Source organism: Ammospiza nelsoni, chromosome 8 (assembly GCF_027579445.1).
Source record: "Ammospiza nelsoni isolate bAmmNel1 chromosome 8, bAmmNel1.pri, whole genome shotgun sequence".
Lineage (NCBI taxonomy): Eukaryota > Metazoa > Chordata > Aves > Passeriformes > Passerellidae > Ammospiza > Ammospiza nelsoni.
In genome coordinates, this window is record NC_080640.1 from 24,296,378 (window position 1) to 24,316,863 (window position 20,486).

The window sequence follows — 20,486 nt, forward strand, 5'->3', positions numbered from 1 at the left end:
CCAGCATGAAAGCATCTCAGTTTTTTCCACTTCTCACTGGGTTATTAAGCAGATCTTCAAAACAGTGCTGCATCTAGATCTTGTGTTACTTGGCCAGTTTTGGCACCCTGAGGCTGCCAGTAGGTCCCTCACTGACTGCAGCTTTGTGGGCAAACACTATCAGACCTTCCCCAATGTGTGTAGCTACTCTGTGATTTTCTGTGGGGTTGGCACTGACAGGGTAACTTGCTTCCTTTGGGAAAATCTTCCTGTGTCCAGCCAGCTTGGTTCCATGGTACATTGTTAGGCTTAAGATGAATGGAGAGAAGAAGTGGTAGATGGTTTCAGTCCTGTTAAATTAACTGACAGCTGAAGTCTTTCTCTGTATGACAGAAGACTTTGAACAATCATTTTGTTGGAAGAGCAGCAAAATTTATTTTTTATGCCATATATGGCATAAAAAAGTAGTTACTATGATATACCCATTTTTAATACTTTATCCTCAAACAGGCAGTGGGGCAGATAATATCAGTAATTTCTTGGTCTCCTTCCGGAAAAAGTTTACTCTTTGTCATCAAGCTGAAATTCATTATTATTACAATGTAGTAATATTTGCTATCTCAGATGTGAGATGCCATGTGGGACCAGGCTGCCTCACACAAAAGCATTTGGTTGAATGGGTCTGTAGATTTTTTTAAAAACATTTAGTATTTTGGGATTTTCTTAATTAATCTCATAATGTTCTGTTTACTGATATTGAAATTCTAATGCATTCATCTTTGTCTGTATGCTACTAGGCTGACACCTGACTCAAATTAATTTGTCAGTAATTTTTTTTGTCCCTTGTGAGATTCAGATGAGGTTACGTGAATATGAAAACATGGTTTATTGTTTGAATAATTGAAGAGTCTCTGCTGAATAGACAACTGCTGCCTTCAGAGATTTACAAGGAAATTGTTGGCATTTTGCCCCATGGAGTAGTACAGGATGGCTGGCCATGACTTTGTTTCTGCAGGGTTTTTTCTGCTTCTGTCCAGCTGTGCTAGGCTAGGTCTAATTAAGCCATCAAGGAAGTGTTTCTATTATCCCTGGTTTTATGCTGTTGTGAGTGAACTTCCATCTTAGGCGCTGTTTGCATCTTCCATGTGTTCACATGTGACAAGCAGTTGCCTGGGAAGTCAGCACTGCAACATTAGACTTTTAGGTTTTCACATTTGCCATTTGCACATAATGAAAAATAACTTAGATCTGGTTTATCCATAATAGCTCTGCCGGAGACAAAAATGGTGGGGTACAGTCTTCATTGTGGAGAGAAGCACTCAGAGAGCCAGCTGAGCATGAAGATGTTCCACCTGGGAAGACAGTAAAGATACTTGTTTTGGATTATGATACTTGTTTCCTTTAGGTAGCTTTCTTCAATGGGAGAGGAAACGTTGGAAATTGACCAGACGCGTTTGAAAATGAACACAAGTTTGGTAGGCAGTGGGTGGGAGCTGGTGTGCGTAGTGAGCCCTGCCGAGAGAATGGCGGTGGCACCGGGTCCGGGTCAGGGCCTGCCCTGCCGCTGCTCTGCTCCGGATTTCCAGCCCTGCCGAGAGAAAGGCACTAGGGGCCGGGTCAGGGGCTTTCCTGCCGGCTGCTCCTGCTCCCGGATTTCCAGCCCTGCCGAGGGAAAGGCGGTGGCACAGAGTACGGGTCAGGGCCTGCCCTGCCGGCTGCTCCTGCTCCCGGATTTCCAGCCCTGCGGGAAGGCTCCAGGGAGCCCTGCCCGCTGAGGAGGCTGGCGTGTCTGCAGGGAGCCCTGCCCGCTGAGGAGGCTGGCATTTCTGCCAGCCTGAAAAGAGCTACAGCCCCTGCCTGGCTGGAGACATGTTAATATTGCTTTTGAGGAGAACCACCACATGCCAGCTAACAAAGGTACTTGGGTTTTGTCCCCAAACATGAAATAAATCTAGGTTTTAGTGGTAACAGCAGTCCCTCACAGCGCTTTTGGCCTAGATTGTTTCAGTTGTGCCCCCCTCCCAGCCCCACATCCCTCGCCACAGCCTCCAAGTAAAAGTGCCCTAGGAAAATAAACAATATTTACTGCTCGTCCTCAGCTGCTGCCACAGGCGGGGTTATCAGAGGAATTGCTGGCAGCAGGCCTGGGCTGGCAGGTGGCGAAGAAGGGGCTGAACTGTTCTTATCTTGGATAAGCCCAGTCCGCGCTGTGGGAGGTGCAAATAATTAGCAGTTGTGCTCGTGATTAAGCCTGAGGCAAATGTGAAAAACTGTAACAAAAGCAAAGTCGTTTATACGACGATTTCCGTGCTAAAAAAAGCAACGTTCTGGTAGAAGGTGCCGTACAGGTCATGCAGGCAGGGTAATACAAAATGAACTGTATGCCAAAGTATTTCACATGGAAGTGTACACTCACTAATTGCCTGTGAGCAGGGGGATTGCAACAGTTCACCCTGCCAGGCTGCGAACATGTGTAACTCGAAAGAAACTGAAATTGCAAGGAAACAGGCATTGGAATCAAATATAAATAGAGGTGTGAGGGGTCAATTGGCAGCCAGGAGGGTGGCTGTGTTGCTGATGTTACCCATGGAGCTGTTTGTGGAAGTGGTTAGCAAAGGCTAATGCCAGGTGAAGGGCAGCTGGGGACTCACTTTTAAATAAAACATTTCCCAGGAAGCACAAAGCTAGATGAAGACAATCTTCCCTTTTGGGCTATCTACCCAGATTCACTTTACCAGGCTCATTCCTCCTAACTCTTAGTGTTGTTTCAGTCTGGTCTCAGGCTGGAATTGGTGATACACATGCTGGAGCAAATGTGATCTCCTGCCCTGTCCTAGAGGCTGGGTTGTGGCAAACACCCACTCCAGCAGTTTGCCATGTGTCTGTCAGGCATGCCTCTCCCCTGGCTCCAGCTGCGCTGTGTATTGCAGGTGCTCACCCTCCACATTAGCAGGTCACCCTGTTCTTCAGCTGTGGTAGAAAACCCCTCTGACTTAATTAAGAAGTGATCTAAAATGCATGTGAAGGTAGCTATTAGCTATTGGCAGAGGCAGAAATCATACCAGGGCTAACCAGCTTTGAGAGAATTATTTTATACCGCTTGCTATTTTTAAATGGAATTACATCTTTGTAATGGTTTGCAAATAAAAACTCTGCTCACATGGTATTCCAAACTAAGTTAATGTGATATTGTGGCATAGCTATTGGAGCAAATTGATATAATTAAAATAAATATGTTAGACTGTCAAAATACTTCTGTGCTGTGTGTAATGCTCAACACTGTTTGCATATACAAAGCTAAGCCCAGACTGCATCACTCAAACCAGGCAATGTCTGTGCTGGGTGATGCAGAGGTCCTGTTTATTCCACAGCCACTGTGCACCCACAGCTCTAAGTGAATTCATTGACATCTGCACATGTGTGCAATGCTGCTTCACATCAGAACTGTGATTTGTTCCTGGCCATCAGAGGAGTCTCAGGGTGCTTAGCATTGGCACAAACTAATGCAATTACATGTATCAGATACTGGCTTCTCTGCAGCCAATTCTAAACAGTGTCCTTGCAGTAACTTTAAAGGTCACTGTTGATGGGGTCTCACATTTGCAAACAGCAAGCTTAATTTGTTGTCTATTTTAATGTATTGTCCTGAAGTTATTGGGTTTTGAGAACATAGAATCTATTAAGAAGCTTAATAGAGCAGCTCATTCCAATTATAAGAAGTGTATTGGCGGAGAAAATGGAAATGCAACAAAGATCAATGTATTAAGTAGTTGCCTGAATGGAGGAAATAGAGGAAATAGATGAAAATTAACTCTCTTCAGTACAAAAAATATACATGCTTCTATACAGTACTAAAAATGTTGGGTTGCTTATATTGTAGGTGATGATAAAGCATTTCTATGCAGACTGTATAAAATCAGCTACAGAGCTATCCACAACTTTTTCCTTCATTCATTTCTTTTCCCAAGATGTTGCTGGGTACAGTTGAATTTGTTTTGTCTTCACTTTTTTTAATTTTAAATTTTCCTTCTGGGTTATATTTCCCTCTTTTGGAGGTTCTTAAATTCCTGGAAGACTGTTGTGTTGAAAACTTATTTGGCACCAAAATAACTTAGCAGTGAACCTGAGATGGGTTATCTGTGATGATGCAGTCTGGAGCAACTGGCTCTTTGGCTTTGAATTTCTGTTGCTAAATGCCAGCTTTCCTGAGCGAAAAATCAGGGTTTCAGATTATGGCCTAAGGATGTGGGCATTTGGATAGTGATCCTGAGTGAATGTTGCCAATCTCCTTTATCAGTGGTGTCTGAAGAAAGAAAACAGGGGACGGACTTTTGACTCGGGTGAATTCGCTGCTCCAGTTTGCCATGTAGCACAGTTTGGTGTGTCATCTGCTTTGGCAAAATCTCGTGGGGAGGCAGAAGAGGGGGAAAAGTTGAGCCAGTTTTTGCTTTTCCTACCTTTTCTGCTGTAGCCCCCCTTGCACTGGCAGTCACAATTGAAACATGTTTGAAAAATGCTATTGTAATTATTCTTAAATTACTCTTAAGGGCAGGTTTCAGAGAGCTATGAAACAAACCAATGATCCATAGAAATTCAATATTAAAAGCTAGTTGGATTTTTACAGTATCATCCATTTACTAATTTCGCCTTTTGTGGTATAAACAGGTTGCCATTTAAGCCTCATTTTAAATTATCAGTGGATAATATCTGTGAAGGAATTCTCAAGGTTTTTTTTAGTTCTAGAAGACCATAGCCTGAATGTGAGCAAAACTAGGTAAAGACTTACTCAAAAGTTCACTCAAACACAAATTGTATATTTGCAGTAGGTTTTTACTTTCAATTGCCTGAACCAATATTTGTCTTGTTTCCCATGGGAGGAGCAGTCAGTAGGACCTGGAGAAAGAAGTCCCCATGACCACGTTGTGGTAAAGAGATGAAGAACGATCAGGAGCCTTTTACTCTGCATTGCCCCTTCTGTAGGAATGGGGAAAGGAGTAAAAGCACTGTGCTGGAGATGAAGCTGGGAAGGGGAGGTATCATAGCTGGGACTGAACTGAAATGTGCTCATTTCTTCCCTCTGAGATTTGCACCAAAGCTGGCACTTCAGTACCCGAGTAAGAACAAGAGCTGGACCAAACAGGGTCAAATGGTACAAGCAGATAAGTTAAAATAACATTAGGTGTGGCTGAAAATAATTTCAGTCTCATGAGGCCTGCTAAGATTGTCTCAGGTCTCTTTCTCAGTTTTGGCTTAAGATCATAAGTTCCTTGTTTTGGTTCTGCTTTTTGGTGTTTCTTGGTTTTTTCAGTAATATGTATCTGATGCTGAAGAAAAACACCACTAAGATTTCTCTTTTATGCTCAAATTTTCAGCATGTGTTTGCAGTGTTTTTTGCCCTTTCAAAAATTATCAGGAGAGGCTGCAAATCTTACAAGACTGCATCCTGTTAAAGATTCAGGGGGTTTCAGATCATGTGGTAGTTTCTAGGGCACATTGTTCATTACAGACAGTAACAACAGGGAACAGGATGGATTATTGAGGATCTTGATGGATGGTTCTGTGATCTGAGGCTGGTCAGAGCTTGAAAAGAACGATAGTGATCTTTATTCCTGAAAATAATAATCTCCTGACTTTGGATGGGATGGCTCATATGATTTAAATGAGTAACTCTTTTTTGGAAGAGGTTTAATTTCCAGCCTACGGACAGGTGTGCATTTTAAAATTATTTTATCCAGTTTTTCCTCCTTGTTCTTCTGTTTCCAAGATTCATTTCTTAAGCAATTAAAAAAAATCTAATTGTCAATAAGTTGTTTATTCCAGTGCTGTATAAAGCAATTTAGTTCACTTGAATTTACAAAAAGTCTTTTTACAGAGTTCATTACAAAAGGCTCTTCAGGAAACAAATAGACCATGAGTTCAGTCCTCCTCCCCCCATGATGTTCCATCTGTCTGGACTGGATCTATTCTAGACACATAATAACCTTTGCTCACATCCAGGAAGGAACAGACTTTAAAAAATTATTCCCAGAGTTGAACTGCATTTGCTTTTGGCAGGTTTTCTATTCTATAAGGTGTCCTTTCTGGCAAAAGTGTGGGGAAAGCATATGTAAATGTGTCAGGAATGTTCCAATAAAATTTTTGCTTTGCAGAGTTCCATTTACAAATGTTGGACATGGTGTTATTGTTGACCTTGCTTTTGGTTAGTGAGGGCTGATCCCTCAGGACAGAGCACCTTGTCTGCTTTGAGACAAGTAACATCTGCTAGGTTTGTTCTGCCTCTTGAGAGGTGGTCTCTGCAAATCCCACAAAACTCAGAACTTGGTTTAAAGGTATCTTTCCAAAATTCAAAACTGTTTTCTACAGTTTCAGCACCTGTGTTAATGAGGGAACAGCAAACACCTGGGAATTTCACCACTGAGGTGTGCCTTGCCTTGATTGGGAGAGCATAAAACTGTTCCCACCTGTTTGGGAGCTCTTTGGTTGGCAGCCCAGCAGATGAGAGCCCCACTGATCCCTCGAGAGGTGCCTGGAACAGAGGCAGTGCTGGGAGCTGGACATTGTTAAAGGAATAAAGGTGGGATTTATTAAAAAGCCTTCAAAGGAGACACCTTGGACAGTACAAGAGTCTGGTTGAGGCTACACCCAAGACGGATGATGGGTCACACATCCATGTGTGAATGTTTTCACACTTTTGTAAGTTTTTTTCCATTTACATATTGGGGTTAATTGCACAATTACAGCTTCAGGTTATGAAGTCCCATCCTCTAGATTGCTCTCTTCAATTCGCTGTTGTTTCTATTTTTGGGACCTGAAGCTGCAATGGTGTCATTGGTTCCCAGGCTGGAGAAGGATTGTTTTGTGTAGCTAAACTGTCAGGAGAACTTGCTAACACTCTATATGAAGTTCAGAGTTACACACTAATGCAGTGCAGAATCTGGAAAATAGGAAAGCTAAAACTTCAGGCATCACCGCCTGCGCTGCAAGAGGAGTGACTGCCAGGAGCAAGGGCTGGTGAGGCCATAGCTGTCCTGTCCCCCTGCTCTGGCTGGGCCCTCTTGTCTTGTGCTTGGACAGTTGTGACTCAGTGGTGACCTGAGGGTTGTAAAGCAGATGCTGCAATAGCCCTGAGTGTGCCAGAAGCTTCACCACACACAACCAGCATTCAGGCTGTTATTCTGATAGTGCTGGGACTCAGACATGAAAAAGTACAGCATAGACCTGTGGAGGTGGATTGAATTTGTTTTTTGTTTTTAATCTTTCTGGTGGAGAACTTGCTGTTCCTACTGTCAATGTAACTTTTACATTCTAACTGTGCCCAAAATACGGAAAAACACTTTGTGAAGAGTTCAGCAGCAAATTAATTGCTTCCCTACCCATAGCAGCAGTAGTCTGCAGCTGCCTGCCCCTGACCATCATTCCTGATTCTTGTTATTAATTCTGCCTGAATTAATACTAATGAGTCCTGTAGGGCTTTTTATACTGCACAAGGGAATGCCCGTGTTTTGGGGGAAGAAAAAGAGAGTAGGGCTGATGGCCAGACCTCAGAGAATCATTGCTGTTTTGGAAGAGAAAGCCAAAGTACCTTTGCTGGTGGTTGAGTATTCCTTTCTGTAAGCATGATGTGGGTGTGTGTCTGAACCTGCATTGTCAGACTCTGCTTTGCCTCCTCACCTGCACTCACAGCACGGGGCTGCAGGATGGGAGGTGCTGCTCAGCTCTGCCACTGCAGCAGAAGAGAATGAGACAAGGCACAGAGATGCACTGTGCTACGTGCCTGCTCCCACATCTGCTGGGAAGCTTTATGCATTTTTGTAAAATGCTTTAGGAGCTGTAGATGGGAGCTGGTCACTCACTTCATGCTGTTGGAGGTACAGCATGAAAGCCATCAGTGACCTACAAGTGGCATTGCCGAACTGTAGCTGCAGGTATAGAAAAGCACAAATCTTTGGGCAGTGCAGCAAGCCTTGTCCTAAGCTGAAGCAATTCTAAATTCAGATATTTGTAAGGTCCCATGGTACTTTATAAATCCTGTAGAGCACTCTCCAAAATCTGGAAGCTCTGTCTCCTCTTGCTTTGAAGCCAAGAACACTTAGAGCTAATTCTCTCTTCTTTGCCCTTGCCATTGACCTCATTTATGGAGATGAAAGAAGAAAAAAACAATTAGCTCACTGGGAAATTCTATTATGTGGAAGGGAGGTGGACGTTTGATCAATACTCTTGGGCTGTGGTCTCAGCTGGAAGGGCAGGTTTTTGTCTCCCAGATGGAGTGATGCCTGTTAGTCCCTGAGGCTTGCAAGCAGGAAAGATAGAGATCCAGCCTTTCACTTCTGGAAAACTAAAAGATGCCACTTTCATCTTCTCAAGAAATGAAAAAATGAATGTATATTGGACAGAATTCATCCTGTTGTTGGGGTAAAAGGGCTCAGTAGGGAAATGTGCCTTTTATTCAACTGTGCCTAATGGTATAAAGCAGAACCCAAGCCAGCCTTTTGCTCCTCCAGCCTGGAAGAGATTTCTCTTTGACTTTCACAATGCCTTACTGCATTCCAGCCTGTAAGACATCGTCTGAGTCCTCCCTTGCTCTCCCCCCTTGCTGACAGGAGGGGCCCTGGGCCTGCACCCGTGCCCATGGTGTGTCCCCCCTGTGCCACGGGGCTTTCAGCTGTCACTCCAGAGCAGCCTCTGCCACACTGGAGCAGGTGAAGCAGGCCTGCCTGCTCTTAAATGTTAATGTCCTCACTGGAACAAATTAGCATATATTAGGGGAGGAAAGGATAAGTGGACTTTTGCCTTTGAGGCTACTTTTGCATGGTTGGAATCAGTGGGTTTTCTTTCCTAATCACTGCAGAAAAATATTAATTTATCTCCTTTAAGGTATACTACTGTGAAAAGACAGAGATGTCAATATTTGTGAATTCAAGGTTTAATTTCTACTGAAAGAGCTATTGAGAAGCTTTTGTAATGTATGGCTAATTTGTTGTAAAGATAAAAACATAACCTAGCACTGTTAATGGTGGGGAAATCTTACCCCTCTGCTAATGCCCTCTAACATACACATATTATTTTCATGCCACTAGTTGCCTTTTGGAATGGATAATTTGCCATAATGAGTAAAGCAGTTAATCTGCTGAGCTTCCTATTTTCCTTCCAGCTATAGCTAATATGGAGAGTTACATAGTAGAAATATTTTCCATTTTTATTCTACATCCACTCTAATAGTCTCAGCAGCTTTTGCTCATGTAAGTGTAAGAAGCCTCTAAGCTACTGTGATAGCAGAGAGATCATAAATTATCTGCTTTTGCCAAGGTGGAAAACAGAGCAAAGTCATGGCAGATGTCCTTTAGTGTTTCTGCTGCTGGATTTAGAGTATTGTAGCTGTGAGTCACAAAGCAGTAGTTTCATATATCTTTATCCTTTATTTAAAAAAAAAAAAAAAAAGATTTAACTTCATTTTGGCAGGTTTTATTCCAGGTCATGTATCTTTTCCTTCCCCCTGATATGCAACTGGATCTTCATCAATCTTTTATTGGCTCAATGATCAGAACATGATGCTGACAGTGCCAAGGTCATGGGTGCTATCCCTGTGTGGGCCATTTACCTAAGAGAGTTGGACTTGGTGATCCTTGAGGGTCCCTCCCAACTCAGAATATTCTGTGAAGTCCATCCCTAGCTCTGCTGTACTTGTTTTGCCCTGGATTCAGGTGTAGCCCCAGCACTGCACCTCCCCAGGCAGGCTCTGTGTGTCCCAGCAATCTCTTAGCTCCCCTTCCCACTGGTCTGCTAGCTAGATCCCAGAAAATTTGCTAGGATTCTGTGATGTAGCAGATTAGACACAGGCTTTTCTGATTAAGGTGAGTGATCACTGATCTGCTACACCTTGCTTTGCAGGTGTTTCAGCATCAAATCTTCAGTGCCAGGTGGCTGAAGTTGGTCCATGTAAAGGTTGTGAAGGCTGCTGCACTTGGAAGAAGGTGGTGGAACCAGGTAAAAAGGAAGGCTGTGCTGCACTACTGATTCCTTGGCATTACTGGAAATCTCCTTAGAAGCCCCTGACTAAGGTAAGAAAATGTCTTTCTAAGCCAAATATGCTGTTGTTTTTCTGAATTTTTTATCTGTTACTTGCTACATGTAGTGCAATGGGCTGGCTGAGCTGATGTTTTTTTGATTGTGCTACTTTCTGAACATTGTGTTCTGGTATGGGCTCCAGATGCTGTGTCCCTGGGGGTGGCAGGGGACAGAGCACCAGGATCTGAATGCTGTGTCCTTGTCAGCACTCCTAGAGGGGCTCTGGCCAAGGCTTGCAGTCTCTGCCAATTTTTCTTCAGGCCTCACCCCTGGAGTTTTTTGCTGTTAGTTTTAAGGAAGATAAATAGCAATGCAGAGCTGGCTGTGTGCAGCAGTAGTGGTGACTTACTCCTGCCAGAAGTGAAGTTTCAGTGTTGAATCTGTTCTGGACCCTGGCATGACTCCTCTCTGCTCATCATTGTAGATTGATGTGACCTCTCCTGCTCTACAGTTGATTATTTCACTATTGTTTGGACTTACAAAATTATTTGTTGCTAAATATAGCAACAGTTCTTTTCTCCTTATGGCTTATAGAATAGGGAATTTGTCTGCTTACATTTAGGAAGTTCTTCTCCCTGGCTAGATGATACAGCACAAGATGCCCTCTACCCAGAAACAGCAGGGCTTTCTGAGGGGTGCTCTGGGCACACCTGGGCATGCTTCACTTCATGGTCTGGCCCCAGCTGTGACCAGGACATGGGTATGAGCTGTTATCAAACTGGCTCAAAGGGAGAGAAAAATAGCTGGTCCACGAAGTTCTGGCAGCAAGGGGAAGCTGATTTGGGCAGAAGCATACGTGCCCTTTTGGAGTGGGGATGCTCAGTAAGGATTGTGTCAAGGAGGAGTACAGCTGCCTTCAATGAGCAAAATGGGCATGAGAAAGTAGTCCTGGTCATGAGGAGGAGTGCAGTGATAAGATCACTGGTCCGTCAGCAGGCTGAAGTGGTTTGTGATTCTTATGGTGCTGAGATGCTCATAAAGGTCTGATGGAGCTGAGCAGCCTTCCTGCAAGGCTGTTTCTTGGAAGTGTGGGTGACCTTGGAAACAGAAGGGCCCTTCTTCCAAGAGGGCTGCTCAGAAAGCCTTGCAGTACTGCAGAAGAGGCATTTTGCAATGCACCAGGTGGTGGGGACCAGCACAGGCTGGGATCAGTGCAATCTGGAATACCAGGTGGCAGGCTGCAGCCTGGTGCCAGCACAGGCTTGCTATCGTTCTCGTCATATAATTCATTGGTGATCTTGCTAATTTGAAATCCGATCTGTGTTTTGTATTGACTTAAATATCTTCTGCCAAATGAGTGCTAGTGTGAAAATCTACCATTAATTGTTTGTCAAGACACAGCTGAAGAAACAGTCAAAGTGAGTATGACTCACTTGAAAGAAGTGCTTTTCACCTCCATTGCCCCTCTTCTTTCTACCATGTTCACCCCTATCTCCCTCGTCTCTGCAGAGTGATGCTTTCTTTAGAGGAAAACACTGGGGCTTTGGCATAGAGAACTTTGCAAAGGTACTGCTCAGGCTGTTGGAGCTACTGAAATACTCTGAGTAACAGATGACAGGTTTTCTGTCACTGCTGCATTTCTGGTGCTCTGGATCTTTTTCTGGATGTCTTCAGTGGCATTTCACAGCAGAGTGAGATTCAGTGACCCTTTGGCGGGTCATCACCATGAGGTTTATTCTCACTTTTCTCTCAGTTGTGAAGCAAATGCTGCTGGCACAGTTGGCAGGTAAGACTGCACTGCAGATGAATCTGATGTGATGGGACTACTGCAGTCTAGAGGGATGAATGTGTGGCAATCTCTAAAGCCAGGTAACTTCTCAAGTCTTGCTTGTGATATGGCAAAATGAGGTGAAATATTTTCAAGTGCTAAAGAGGTGGAGTATTGTGCCTTCTTGCTACTGCATTTTTGTATGTATTTCAGGGGAAAATAAATAGCTTTAAAAATGTGGGTCTGTCTATGGCAGAAGTAGCACTGAATTGAAACAGTGTGAAGAAAACAGTCGTGTTTGCAAGCTGTCTGAGAAACTTGCCTCTGATTGGTCTTCCGGGTTAGCAGAATGTGACAACCTATAGCAACAAAAGTGAACAAATACGGGATAAAATACAAGGTCTGCTTAAAAATTTAAGAAGTTGAACTCCAAAACCTTTGAAGGGTATTTGTATTGGGATTTTTCTTTCTTCTTAGCAGTGTTTCTAAACAATCTGGAGTGAATTAGACCCCTACAATTGGAAATTTAATTTTGGGTCATCTTTAAATGAACTCTAAAAGCATTAGACTCTGCTTGGCCAGGATCTCTGCTTTGGGCCCAAGCCCAGCATGTCATCTCCAAATCAATTCCAAGGTCCCTTTCCAGCCCAAGCTACTATTGATTATTTCTCTTTCCTTTTAACAAAAAGTCATCTCTGTGGTGATCGCATTATAAATCTTCGTCAGTAAATCAGGAAAGGCAATTTCAGAGCGAAGGAAGCTGCTGCCTGGGGAAGCACTGTGGCTTATCTCTGGCAGCTGGTGTGTGTGGTGCGTGCCTGGGCTGGCCACTGCTGCCCCAGCACGGCCACCTCTCGGGCTCACAAGGCTGCAGCTGCTCAGGAATTGTGCAGAAAGGAGTGTGGATACAGGTCTTGGGCACCTGCTCTTCCCGTCTCAAGTCCTGGAGACAGTTTTACTTTTTGATTCATTTTGGTAGTGGAGTATAATCCTGGCAAGAGGGAGGTGCAGTTTGCTTCTGATGGGCTGGTGTGTATCAGATGTGTTGGTGGTGGTGTGTGTTGTGTCACCTCTGCAGTGACAGGCGGCAACACCTGACAGGAGGTCCCACTCTTGACCCAGCTGTGTTGTGTTTTGACAGAAGATAGGGAATACAGGATGGTCCTATGACAAGATTGTGGTATGACTTTTTATAAGCTCAATTCAGACTTTTTAAGCAACAGCTTTGTTTTGGCTTTTTTCGGGTAAAAATACTCTTTTTTAGTGGAAACTGTCATGGGAATCCCATGGAAAATAACTGTAAATAGGGGACTGATGTGTATGCAGTTTGTATCAAGGCATATGAAATGAGAATAAATCTCTTAAAATAAAGGCCAGGTGGCAATACAAGCCAGAGCAATGATGCCTTGTGTGCTACTAACTTTGTTAGTGCAGTTACCAATAATTACTGCATCCCTAAATGACCATATTGTATTCAGTAGTGTCAGTAAGGTCAATTCACAGTCATAGGATGAAAGAGGACACTCCAATAGCTCTTAATATGCATCAAAATGAGAAGATTGATATTGACAAGGTGACCTCAGCTCCGAAGGGGCAGTTTATTTTGAATGGCTGTAGTTTTCTTTTGCTTATGATTGACAACCTCAGTGGTATGACTATTTTCTTTCTTTCTGTGTTTTTTTTTCCTTCGTCTTGAAGGAGCACTCCAGTTGGTGTTAGCTATTACTTATAACACAGCTGTAGCACAAGCAAGTAAAGGCCAGTAAGATTTTCTGTAGCAAGTTGCTGCACCCCAGTGCCCAGTGTCCCCCAAGTGCCCTTTGATGGTTCTCCGGATGACCCCGGCTCTGTGTTAATGTCTGGCATTCAGTTCCGCACTTAAAATGGGTGGCCTGACATCAGTTCCGAATTTGCCTTTCCTTCAATTTTTCATGTCCACCAAATTCATTCTTTTGTCCTTTTAACCTTCTCTGTGTCAGATAACTGTGCGTTTTATCCTCCAGTTGCCATCGGTGCAAAGTTTGCTGTAATTTATTTACAATCTCTTGTATTTTTCTCTTTTTAGATTGAGTTTTGTACTGAAAAGAAATTTATTGATATTCTGTAAAATTTGACTCTTCTATATACAGCATAGCTTTTTTTTCCCCCCAAATAAAGTGATTAAAAAGTTATGCTGTACACTTTTGGGAGGAAGAATTGCACATTCTTCTTCATTGCCTGCAGAACACCTGTGTACATATAAATTTGTAAACTTTAGTTAGCTAAATGTAGGCCTTGCAGAGTGTTCTCTGGTTATATTGGGCAATTAGAAGTTCAGGCTTAGTAAGCACTGTTGCTATCAGTGGAATGAGAAAGCATTTTTAATAAACATGGTGGATATCTCCAGGATTTGACTGTTTGAAAGTATTGGCTGTGGAGGGAGGTTATGCTGTTACTGCGTGAGTGATCAGTGCAACTGTTCTCAGCCGTGTGGAGGAGAAAAAGAAGTTGTGAAGTGTAGCAAAGTTGTGAGAAAACACAACTTTCAGTAGAGGGCTCTTTAACCTCAGCTTCCTTGGAGGTTAAGAATACATTTATTGCATTTCTTCCTGCAGAATATGGTGCTGCAGCTGTAGAAAATGCTGAGCACTGAATAAAATAAATTGTACAAACAGAAGGATACACATCCCTCTCCAAGCCTCTTGGTTTGGTATAATACAGTGTAAGATATTTGTAAAACAGACAAAAAAGAAATACTCATCTCTGACATTTACAGTATATGATGTAGCTCTGAAGCAACTTCTGGTGCAGAATTTGCTGCATTTGTCCTAGGTAAATGGATGGCAAAGGGATGCTTGTTGCTTGCTAGAATAATGGGGCCAGGAGCAGTAAGTGTTCTCAGAGATGTGAAACGTGGGGAGGTGACTTGGCAGTCTCGGAGCTGTGAGGGCAGACAGACCTCGAATGTCTGGGGCTTTCTGCTCCCTTTTCATCTGGTTGAGGTCCCTTTTCCCCCACTAAAACTCTGGTGATGCCTGAGCAGCAGCATGGCGTGGCTGTTGCTTCTTGCCTGGGTGTTGGGGCAGGAATGATGCCAGATGTGGTATGTAAAATATAAAGGAAAAGACATGGCTGATTTTTGTTCTTCCATCAGTACCCATATTGCAATTCCAAGTCCATGAATATTTGGAGTGGCTGTTGTTACTAATAAATAGCAGGCAAATATAACTCTTCTGTCTTGGTATAAGATAGTACTGTTAATTCTTTTTTCAATATCCAGGGAATACTTTGCTTTTAAGACAGGAAGAAGTAGGTACTTTTAAAACTAACTTTAACTGTCTTCTCTGGCTTCCTGTTAGTCAAATAATGGGGGTAAAAAAAGAAAGCAAAACTTAATGAAGAAAAAATTCTGATACTTTAACTAACTTTTAAAATGAAGTTAATAAATGATGTGTTTGTAATAAGTTTACATTGATTGCTTTCCCTCGGATATTAAGATTTATTCTCCCTGGAGTGCAGTAACTCTGAGGTGGAAACAGGCCAGCGTGCGCTCATTCGCTGCCCCTCGGGAAATGGCGTTTGCAGAGCGATGGCTGGCTGGAGACTCAGCCCCTAAGGGGTTAACAAGAGGCACAGCAGAGCCAAGTCAGGGACTCCAGAGTGAGCCAGCTGCCCAGGTGAGCAGAAGAGAGGTGGTTTTGTCAAATACTTGAAGAAGTAGCTCTGACTTTAGTGGTTGGTTTTGGCTGAGTAGATTCACTTTGCTGAGCCCCATCATGCTATGTGCTGTCTCTGTTTAAGGAATTATTTGTGTTTAGATGGCACAGCAAAGGTTTGCTAAAATGTTTTTTTAAGCTGATGACTGTTATAAACCATTTTTTTTAAGCTCAATACCCTTCATTGTCTCTGTTGTGGCTTTTTTCCCCCATGCAGCTGCATGGAAGCAGTTTGCTTCCATGTGTTCCCATCTTCAGTGTTGTCCTGTTCTGTTCTCTGGCTTTTAAGCAAAGCTTGGGTTAAGCATCAGGACTTGCCTGGGGAGTCTTTTTCTGTGTAATAGACTGAAAACCTCAACTGGTTTTACGCATTGCCTCGAAAAATCTTGAGACCTGGATTATAGCTGGGTTATTACAGATTGTCACTTTGCTAGATTTTTGTGCAAATTGTTTTAAATCCTCTCTCTCTCTCTTCCTAAGTTATCTCCATTACAAGTTAGCGCAAATACATGTGATAGGGCTAAAATCCATGGCTTCTTACAGAATACAATAGTGGGCCTTTTTTTATGATACTCACTCATGCTGGTGATAACAGATAATTTCTGTTGAAAGGTGTTTACTCTTAGCAGTATTTCATTAATGGAAAGAAAGATTTCAGAACTTCTCTTGTAGGAAGTCTTCTGTTAGAAGTGCAAGAACAGGGCCCCTAGAGGCAAAGGGCCTGTATTTTTCAGAGCAGTACAGTAATTGCTAGTCTCACTGTAATCCCAGACTGCTTTCTTGGTCTGAGGACAGAGAGGAGGAGTGCTATGACAAAGGAAATGTTCCCCTTTTCTCCCTTCTGGGTTAAGAAAGGGGGGGAATTTTGCTGATACATTAAAATTCTTTTTTTCTTGAATCAGCAGCTGAAAATCCAAGGTTTTCCCCTGCTATCCTGCAACTGGGAGCAGTTACTGTCTGGTTACTATATGTGTATACAGCGAGTAAGCAAGCAGCACTGGTTTGCTTATTACTGCACTCAACCTCTAACTTGCTGTCAGGTGCTGTTGGCAGCAACAAGGACCCTTTGGAGGTCACTTACAAATAGTAGTTTAAGCTTCTACTCAGAAAAACTTAAACTAATTGCCCTTGTGCTGAGCAAACTGCTCTTTGCCAAGTAACATAATAAAGAAGTGCCTCATTGAAAGGAGGGAAGGACAGGACATCAGGAAGGAAATTGGGTTTGCAAACACTTAGGCAGGCTATTTCTTCCCCATATCCTGGTATTATGGGAACTTTTCTTCTCTGGTGCCCGAGGAGACACATCCCAGGCTGCCCATCCTCAGCAGGAGCTGCTGGCAGCCCAGGATGCCCAGAGGCTCCTTGGCTGCTGATGTACACAGGATGCTGCCTAGAGAGGTTGGCTTGTGCTGCTCAGTCCTCAGCAGGACTGCAGCTCTTGCCCGCAACAGACAGACGGTTATGGGTCCTTCTGTGGCTGCTGTTGCTTGTCCTGTGATCCAGACTTCCCCAAAGGAACAGGAGAAGTCAGGCTGGCTTCTTTCTGTGGAAAGTGTCTTGTTGCCTGCTGGGCACTGGGCAGTAGATGTAGAAATACTATTTGCAGAGGTTCTATACTAGTATTTTACATTTTGAATAATATTTGAGGAGGCACTTGAGCCAGGTGTTTTTATTCCATGATGTATAACTGAACATTGGTTTCATGTTTCACAAGTACACAAAACAAAGAGCAGCAATAATAAGCTCAGAATACCTTCCTGCCAAAGTGTGTCCCTGGTCTGTGGGATTTAAGTGCAAAAGGGGCCAACAGGGATAAACATTTTGTTCTGTGCTCTGGGAAGGAATCTCATGGTATGAAATGACATATGGTGGATGTGGAGAATGGTCAGAGGCAGCTGAGCCTGGCTTATGCCACAGGTAAACCCTTTGGTGTGGGGCTCTCCTGGCTGTGCCTGGCATCCACCTGGTGATGTTTGCTGTCCCTGTACCAGGCTGCTGTGTTTTACTGGTTATGGCTCGTTTTACCATGTTACTGGAAGGGTGGTAGAGGTTTATATAATTCTTGCAGGTATTACTGGAGCAATATGGGATTGGAGAATTTCCATTTCCTGAAACCTGCTGGTGTTATGCACTAGGTAGTAGAAAGCACATGTGATCTGTTAGTTCTAGCATTTTCTTAATGTGTTTCTTTTCATATTGGCGTAGGAGTTTAACCCTTCTAACTTATTAGAAAAGACTAGTTTCTTTCAACAAAGTTCATGCAAATATAGGCAGGAAATATAGGAAAAGTACAAAACGCTTTACATTCCTTCCCACCAAATAATAATTGAAATATTTCAGTCTTTAGAAACTCCATTATAATGCTTCTTGATTGCAGAAATAAAATGTATCTCTTCTAAACATACTCTTGGTTCTCACCATTTTTCGATAATTTTGTATGGGGTATGGTTGTGTGTTGGTGATAAATACTACAAAAGGAATAAAGAAAAGATGTGCTTATACTAGCAACCAAATAGGGGATTTCAAATTCATAGTTTGAATATAAGTGTAATTGTTCCGGAATGGTACTTTTAATTTAGCTGAGCAATCTGATTTTACTGGACTGGAACTGAAAAGCCTTTTACACAGGTATTCTCCTCATGCTGCTGGATTTAAGCTAATATTTTCTAGGTGTTGAAGCTGCTGATGTGTTTTTAGGGAAGAGGGCTTCAATCTGTGAGGCTTTTGCCTTTGATCCTGGGATGCACAGAGCCAAGCTGTTCTGAGTTTGTGTGCTGTGGCAGCAACTCTGGCCACAGAGAGCAACAGACAACTTTCCCAGGCATAGTGCTGGGGAAAGGCTGTGGGAAGATCAGAGAAAAGAATGAGAAACAATTCTTATCATAACTTACTGCACCTGGTATTGTGAACATGTGTTAGGGAGATTTGTTTTAGCTGATGGTGATGGTTCTAATTAAAGGACCAATTAGGTCAACCTGCATCACAACTGTCTATAAGAGCAATGTGTTTCTTAATAGAGATGGATCAGCCTTCTGCGAGTCATGGAGTCAATGTTAATTATGACCCAGCCAGGGCCCGTTGTGATGACAGTGGCTGTCGCAGTGCTGAGACACCCAGCTTGGAGCTGTGCTTGCCAAGTCACAGCCCATCATGTCGGAGGCCATTCCTGGTCTGAGACTGAACTGTGCTGCTCTCTTACCCCACAGCAGGGCATTTCACCTTTTTCTGCATAGCAAAGAGAGGTGAAAAATCCTGTGGGCTTTTTGTTGTACATTTTTATTTTCACTGTGGCAAACTGAATACTGTACATGAGCACTGCAGTAAGCACCTGTTAATGCAGCTGGAGATCAGCTACACCAGGGAATGCTACCTTGGGGTAGTTCTGGTGAAGAATTTATGCTGTAACAAACTTTTGGGTTATTGAGCTCTACAGCCACACAAATTTATATAGAAAGGGGAAGGAACGCACAAACATGTAGCACAAATTTTTTAATTTGCAGCAAATTCGATTAATGTATCCTAATACTTAGGGAGGCTTTCTGAAGAATAATAGATACAGTTTTTTTAATTTGTAAGTACAGATAGATAATAAAAAACTACAGTCATTGTCTAAAGTTCATAGCTGAGATATTTTCCTTCCATTTTCAAAAGACACCTGAGGTTTCCTTTTTGAGCTTATGTTTCAAAACTGATAAAACTCAGAGGGCTTTTTTCTTGCTGCAGTATTAATTTCATTTATGGAAAAAGCCAAGAGATCAAATATTGACCTGACCCAGGGAAAATATTGACAGTATAACTAGAAATTTTACTGGTTAAGGTGCAGATTGAGAGCAGAAATCTCATACTCAGGGTGCACTGAAAGTTTAGAGGCAGCTTGAAGCTAATGTGAAGAGACAGGTTGTCTGGGTTAATATCAAATGGGGAAAGACTCTGCAAAACCAGAAGGGAAAAGGATGCATAATGCCTTTCTAAATTGTATTAGGCTTTGGGATATAGGCCTTGTTTTATAATACATAGCTAAGTGATTTATATTCTTGTAATAAAAGAGTGTTTAGAGGAATAATCCTCCCACCCTTCCAAACTTTAAGCCATCCATGCTGCTTTCAGAAGCTGAGATGTGACCTGTCGTATAATTTGTTCCATTTCACTGGTTTCCTTAAATATGCTTGACGTTGTGACCAGCAAAGCCACAGACAATCCTGTAGCTTTATTGGGCTTGTGTGTTAAAATGCTTGATGATTTCTAGGTTGGTTTTTTTTGGTTTGTTTTTAAAATGTAAGTCTTCCATGTTTTCTGTAGTACTGATGACTTTTTTGAAAAGATTAAGTTGGAGGGGATGGTGATTACTGCCTGGATGTTACTCTGTGCTTGGCCAGCAGGTTTTGGGCAATGATACTTCTTGGATGTCTTTCTCACTTGTTGTCTGCATTCAGTCTTTGCTCCCCACTGTACAAGTATATGGCACTCAGGAAACCAGGTCCTGCATTTGGACTTTATCTCTTCAGAAGGGCTGAGACACCTCCTGCCTCATTTTCTCCTAAACTGAAAGCAACGTAAAATGGCTAACAATACTGTATGAGTATTGCATTACATGATTTTTTTTGCTGCCAATTACTTGTAGTGCAGTAATTATTAAGTAAAACTGATCTGCCTGAGGTCACAAAGCCAGGAAGAGAGCACAGATCTCCTGACTCCTGATCCAGTGATGCAGCTGTTAATTCACACAATTTCTACTTGAGTTCAATAAAAACCTTCTCCCACAGCTCTGCCTCCCTCAACAGCCAAAGTTTCTCCTTTTAATAGAAGAAAGGAGCTTCCTTTGGGACTGTAATTCCCCCCACAGTGAAAAACTTATCCAGCTGAGAGTATGTGCTGTCTTTTGAAGTACTGTTAGCCCTTTCTGACCTGAGAAACAAGGAGGGGACTAGACTCCTCTATCTAAGCTTGGAAAGCACATCTAATACAGTCAGGGCATGTGTGCTAGACAGTTTTCATGTCTGAATGCTGTAGATAATGTGCTTTACAAGTTCCCCAAGATG